We start from the raw sequence: 6,284 nt of genomic DNA on the forward strand, positions 1-6,284 counted from the left end.
CATACACACCCAGGGGAAAGGGCCAAATCGAAGAGAAGAAGCAAAGTAGGATGTTCTCCCCCAGCCAAAGGAAGCCGTGCCTGAGGGCTATGTTCAGGACTTCATATCACTTCTGCTCCTTCCCAGTCTTTGAAAATGACCAGCTGGACCGGGTCTCTCACTTCCCTTCACAGACCCTGAGCTAATTTCTTCCCCAGATGCCCTGTGGCTATGTGACCTTGGAGAGGTTGCTCAAAGTGTCTGAGCTTCAGACACCCCTACTAGGAAAATGTATGAAGGTCATTCGCATGCCCTTGACCAATTCAATTCAACCATATTTGTCTATTGATAAGCATAGGATTAGGCAGCCTGGGATACACAGAAGAAAACAAAGCAGTCCCTTGCCTTTACAGAGCTTGCATTTCACAGAATCCATCCCAAATTTAGTAGAGTGGGAAGACAATTGAAGAGGGAGATGAAGAGAGAACCCAAAAGGGCAGGAACAACTAAGAAGAGACTTGAAAGCTGACAAAATATCTGGGAAACATAAATGAGAATTTCAGGCACAGGATATGGCTAGTGGGGATGGACTGGGGCAGGAAATCAAGGTCAAGTTCAGTAGTCCAATTCAGCTAGACTATGGAGTTAATGAAGGGGAGTGGCAGAAAATGAGGTTGAAAACAGAGGCAGAAGGGCCTTGAATGCCAGGCTAGGGATTTAGTCTTTTATCCTTGAAAAAATGGAGAATCACTTAATTAAGAAACAAGGTAGGGGCAGCTAGGTGGTGTAGTGGATAGAATACCAGCTCTGGACTCAGGAGGACCTGAGTTCAAATCCGGCCTCAGACACTTAACACTTACTAGCTGTATGACCCTAGGCAAGTCACTTGACCCCAATTGCCTCACGAAAAAAAAAAGAAGAAACAAAGGAGTGACCACATTTGTTTACTTCATAGCTGAGGCTTAGGCTTCAAATCCCACCACAGCCACTTCCTTGCTGCATCACCCTGGAAAAATCACTGTCTGTTCTCTTGGACTGAATTTCCTCATATTCAAAATGAAGGGGTAGAACTCTGGGGCTTCTGAGGTATTTTCCAGCTCTGAATCCCGGATCCTGTGATCCTTTCAGAAGTGCTTAGGAACAGCTAAACTATCAGTCTAATAAAGTAGCTGTACTGCTAGTGTATCATTATTTAGCTTACTAGCAATGAACTAAAAAGTGCAAACACCTGGGATCTGGCTCTGTCACTGGACAAGCCATACACTGCCCGTGCCTTGGCCTCACTTTACTCATCCAGAAAATGAAAGCTTGGATATGACAGTCTCTAAAGTGGCTTCTAACCTTAGCATTCTAGATTCTAAGATCCCATGCCCTACAGTCTCTCCCAATCCTAATACTGATTGTTCTAGGCCCCCTCCCAGCTCTGACATCCTGTGTTCTAAGGACCCTCCCAGCTCTGACATTCTGTGTTCTAAGGGCCTTCCCCAAACAGATTTTCTATGTTCTAAGGGCCGTCTCTGACATTCCAGGCTTCCTCTGGCATCTGTGACATCATATGCCCTAATATTGTATTCTTGGGTTGCTTCTTGCTCTAACCCTCTATGTCCCAACATTCTCTAATTCTATTCATGCGGTACCTTTGACTATCATCTATCATCCCACACAGCAGGCTCCAATGAGGCTTAGTGAAAACCCCCTAGAGAAGTATGTTTGAGTAGCAGTCCCTTTCAGACCAAGAATTCCAAAGCACTTTGCAAACACAACTTGAGCTTCTCCAAACCCAAAGACAATTGGGGTTAATGTCTTGGGTTTTATCAGTAGAAACTTAAAACAGACAAAGCAAAGTGATTGGTTAGTGCCTCTCTATGAGGTTGGGTGAGCCCCTGAGAACAGAGCATGTCATGAGGCCGCCCTCCCTCAAGAACGTGACCTGCCCCCTGGAGACACCCCCCCTGGAGACCCTGTGAAGCCAGTCCTGGGTTATTTGCTTTAGACATTGTCTCATACAGATTTTAAATCCTGGTGCCATTTTCTCAGGTATCCCCTCAGAGGCCTACTGTGACAGATCTTCAGAGAATAACAACAACATGGATCAGAAGATTTTGAGCTAAAAGGAGACTTAGAGGTCATCTAGTCCTGTGCCTTCATTTTTAAATTGTATTTTCTTCTTTAAGCAAGTGTTTCTTTCTTTCCTTCCCATCTCCTCTTTCTCAACCACAATTAAACCCAGAAAAGGAAAAAAAACAAGTAACAAATATCCAAAGTAAATTCCCTCTTTGTTCACATTTGGAAATGTATGCCTCATTCTTCACCCTGAGTCTACCACCTCTCTGTCAGGAGGTGGGGGGCAGGTATCCCCTTTCCTGAAACTGTCCAACCCTTTCCATTTACAGATGAAGGAACAGATGCCCAGAGAGGTCAAGTGATTTGTACAATGAAGCAACAGAGCCAAGATTCAAAACTCAGATCCTCTTGGCTCCAATCCAATGTCATCTTCATTCGTCCATTTGAGTCACAATAATCAAAAGAAAAATGATCTACTCCTTTCTCTCTAGTAACTTACAGTCAGTCAGTCAACAAGCATCGGTGGCAACAAGATGACCCAGTGGGTAGAGCACTGGGCCAGGAGTGAGAAAGACCTGAGTTCAAATCCAGCCTCAGATTGTGTGACCCCAGAGTCGGTCACTTCACCTCTGTTTGCCTCAGTTTCCTCGAGTGTAAAATGGGACAATAATAATACCTACCGCTCAGGTTGCTGTGAGGATCCAATGAGATAATAATATTTGTAAAGCACTTAACACATAGCAGGTGCTAGACAGATGTTTATTTCCTATTCAGGGCTTACTATGTGCCAGGCACTATGCTAAGCGCTATGGATACAAAGAAAGGTCAAAACAGTCCCTTCCCTCGGGGAGCTTATAGTCTAATGGGGAAGCAAACCTGCAAACCGTGTCCATGTGAGCCATACGAGCTACACACAATGGGAATGGGACAGAGGAGGAGGGGACAGCCAAGGCCTCCTGCAGAAGGTGGCATTGGAGCAGAATCTTGAAGGAAGTCAGTAGCAGAGGTGGGGAGGGAGAGCATTCCAGGCTGGGGGAGGGGGGGGCAGCCAGGACAAAGGTAGAGTCAGAACAGCAATGGAGGAACAGCAATGACACCAGCATGGCTGGGTGGTAGAGTGCTTGGAAGAGAGGGAAGAGGGGGCTGGGTTGGGAAGGGCTTTAAAGGGCAGGTGGAAGATTTTCTACCTGATACTAGGTCCCTGCTGTTGCTTAATGAACTGGGGGGTGAGGGGAGTGGCATGGTCGGACCTCTTTTTTTTTCTTTTTGGCAGGGCAATGGGGGTTAAGTGACTTGCCCAGGGTCACACAGCTAGTAAGTGTCAAGTGTCTGAGGATGGATTTGAACTCAGGTCTTCCTGAATCCAGGGATGGTGCTTTATCCACTGTGCCACCTAGCTGCCCCAGTCGGACCTCTTTAGGAAGGTCTGAAAGGAGGATGGGGAGCAGGAAGAGACTTGAAGCAGGTAGACCCACCATGTGGGGCCCCAGCAGAGTGGGCAGAGAAGGGAAGGGTTGAAGTCCTCCCTTGGCAGCAGGCAGGCATTGCTTGTGCTTCCCATGCCCTCTGTGGCCTTGTGTTAGCCTGCCCCTGTGTTCCCCAAGCCCCCTCCTTGAGGAGGGAGGAGCTAGAAACCCATTGGTACAACTGAGCAGAGATGTGATTCATGGATGTGTCAGAATAGAGGTCTGCTGAGATCCCTCACATCACTAAGTTCTGTGGTTCTGACTGTGAACACAAATAGGGAATTGTAGATGGAGTCTGACCACAGCCCCATTGGGGCTTCTTCCCCGCTGGTACACACCGGGAGCAGCCCAGGCCACATCCCCAGAACACCAGGCACCAGAGAGCACCCCCACCAGAGGAAAAACCCAAGGCCCCCGACATGCCACCTTCACATCAAATACCCTAGATTTGCCGCCCTGTGCTTCCCAGCCACAGTGGGCCACCTCTCCAGCACCCACTACGATGTTGATGTTCAGTCATTTTCAGTCATGTCCCATTCTCTGTGACCTCACTTTGGTTTTCTTAGCAAAGAAACTGGAGTGGTTTGCCATTTCTTTCTCCACCTCATTTTACAGATGAAGAAACTGAGGCAAACGGGGTTAAGTGACTTGTCCAGGGTCACAGGGCTGGATTTTAACTCAGGTCTTCCTAACTCCAGGCCTAGCATTCTATCCACTGCACCAGCTAGCTGCATCAACCACTCTGGCTCACCAAATGTTCTACATGCCACTGAGTACTCTTGCTACCAAGGCTGAGGTCATCACGGAAGGCTCCCTGGAGGAAGGAGCTTTGAGCTAGTCCTTGAAGGAAGGAGAGGCTTCAGACGGGTCGCTATGGTTTTCAAACCAGCCTCAGAACTCCCCTGGATTTCCAGGCACCAATTCTACTCCCCCAGCTCCTCCCAAAGATGGGCAAACTGACTCACCTCATCCCATTCACGCTACAATTTTTCACGGGCTTTCCCAGGGCTGGGTCCTGAATTTTTATGGCTGAACAGTCACTTGGCCCATTAAAAGAATAATTTAATTAACTCTAGGAAATGTAATTAATTTTAATTGTTCATGATAATTCATTGTTTAATACGATATTAATAATTATTAAAATCCCAGGGCCCAGTAACTGTCCTATAATAGGATAATTAAACACTTATGCAGGAGACACTTCATTCTCACGTGCTTCCAAGTCACTTTGGGATTCAAAGGAAAACTTTCTTCAGCTCCTGATGATGCAGAGAGGTCAGGGAGTAGGGAACAAGGGAGCAGGAGATGATAGAGCAGAGAGGAAAGGCACAAGGCCCAAAGTCAGCCAGCAAGGGACCAGAGACAGGCTAGACCCCACCCCCCTACACCCATAGCAGCATCTCTGGGACGGGTCCCACTGGCTTCTGTCACAGAATCATACAATTCTGAAGGTAAATGGGAAGTTAAAGATCACCGGTTACTTCATATTACAGAATAGGAAACTGACGCCCTCAGAGGGGCAGAGACTTGTCCAAAGTCACAGGGTCAGTCTCTTGATTGAGTCTTTTCTTTGTGCAACAACCTGTGCCAAGCATTATTGGGGATTAGAAAGAAGGGTAAGACAGAGTTTCTAGCTTTATGCAGTTTAGTATCTAGTTAGGGAGAAAAGACTTTCCCTGACCTGGGAGCCAGGAACAGTCAGGTTGGAGGACACTGATGGAACTCCATGATCATTGAGATAACTTTAAGTTTATAAAGAACTTTTCAGACCTTAAAGAGTGATATAAATTATTATTATTCCATCATATCGCATAGCCAAGCTCCTCTGACCTTTTAAAATGTAAGATTCATCTCTTTGAAAAAATTTCTGTTCTAAGGGCCCTCCCACTTCTGATATTCTGGGTTCCAAGAGCCCTCCCAGCTCTGATATTCTGTGTTATAATGTCCCAGCCCAGCTCTGACATTCTGTGTTCTAAGGTCCCTCCCAGCTCTGGCATTCAATGTTCTTATTCCTTTCCATGAATGTAACTCCCATATATATAGTATTCTAAGTTTTCTAAAAGGCTTCCTTTACAGCAACCCTTGCGAGGTAGAATTCACATATTATAGGGGAGGAAACAGGCATAGATTGTTCAAGTATTTTGCCTTTGTTCAATTAGTGGCAGAGTCAGAATTTGAACCCAGGACCCCTGACGGTCCTTTTTCCACTACCACCACACTCTTCCCTCCCAACTTTAGTCACATGTAGAGTTGACTGCCCAGTTCCTACCAAGCCCATTTCGAGTATTAACATTAGAGAAGAAGAGTAAAGTTGGGTATAGCGTTACATGCACCCAAATTTTGAGAAAACAATTCAAATGGTTTCAAGGAAGGGTAGGATCCTGCGAATGAACAAAAATACATTCATTATTCACTTGCTCTGTTCTCAGCACTGAGCAAAGCTCCAGGGATACCAATCCTAATGTAATGAGGGAAGCAGCTAATGAAGGGTCAGTCCTTAGATCATGCATAATTTGCTCTGCTTGGTGCCAGCCAAACTCGGTGAGGCGACTTCCGGAGATGCGCGCTGGATCAGCCTCCTGCAGGGGTCCTCTGGCTCTTTCCTGTTGGTTCAGTGATAAAAAGCCTTTAATTGGCAGATGAGCCAAAACTGAGCATTCATTCAAAGGTTTAAACATATGTACTTTCTATTCTCTGGTGGCTTTCAAGTGAGGAGGAAGAAAGGCTGTGGGCTCCCGGGAGTGGGAAAAGTTATACTGGAAGCAGTTATGCGAT

The sequence above is a fragment of the Dromiciops gliroides genome, chromosome 3, assembly GCF_019393635.1.
Source record: "Dromiciops gliroides isolate mDroGli1 chromosome 3, mDroGli1.pri, whole genome shotgun sequence".
NCBI classification, from domain to species: Eukaryota; Metazoa; Chordata; class Mammalia; order Microbiotheria; family Microbiotheriidae; genus Dromiciops; species Dromiciops gliroides.